Here is a 489-nt window from a genome sequence, read left to right on the forward strand (position 1 = left end):
GGTATAGGCCTGGTTTTGCAATCGCAATCTAGTGTATTTATATTAACTGCATAAATCTCCCTGTGTTGTTCATGAGACGGTCTAGATATTTTTGTGATATGAAAGCACTTTAGATATATACCTGATTATTGAACCTCATCTATCCCGTCGATATTATAGTGAATATCAATGCATTTTGACCCGTGAACTAATAAATGAACGATATTATGAAAATTATTAGTTACTTTTCTCATCTTCAAGTCTTATAGTTTGAGTTCACCATCGATTTTATGAAATGCTCAATCAAATTGATAATTCGCTTGGTTTTTATAAACAGAGATATTGTTTCCAAACGATTTCCTTTTAAAGTCCATAAGCGAAAGATTTTGGACGTAAGAGTGTTGCCAAACCGTCGTAAAAATTGTCACTTATTTATCCTCTTAAAACCTGTGAGTTTTTGGGTTTGTTGATACAATTGAGTTTCGTCGCCGCTTCGTGCACTGTTGAAGA

This window comes from Penaeus monodon, chromosome 23 (genome assembly GCF_015228065.2).
Source record: "Penaeus monodon isolate SGIC_2016 chromosome 23, NSTDA_Pmon_1, whole genome shotgun sequence".
In the NCBI taxonomy this organism is placed as follows: domain Eukaryota; kingdom Metazoa; phylum Arthropoda; class Malacostraca; order Decapoda; family Penaeidae; genus Penaeus; species Penaeus monodon.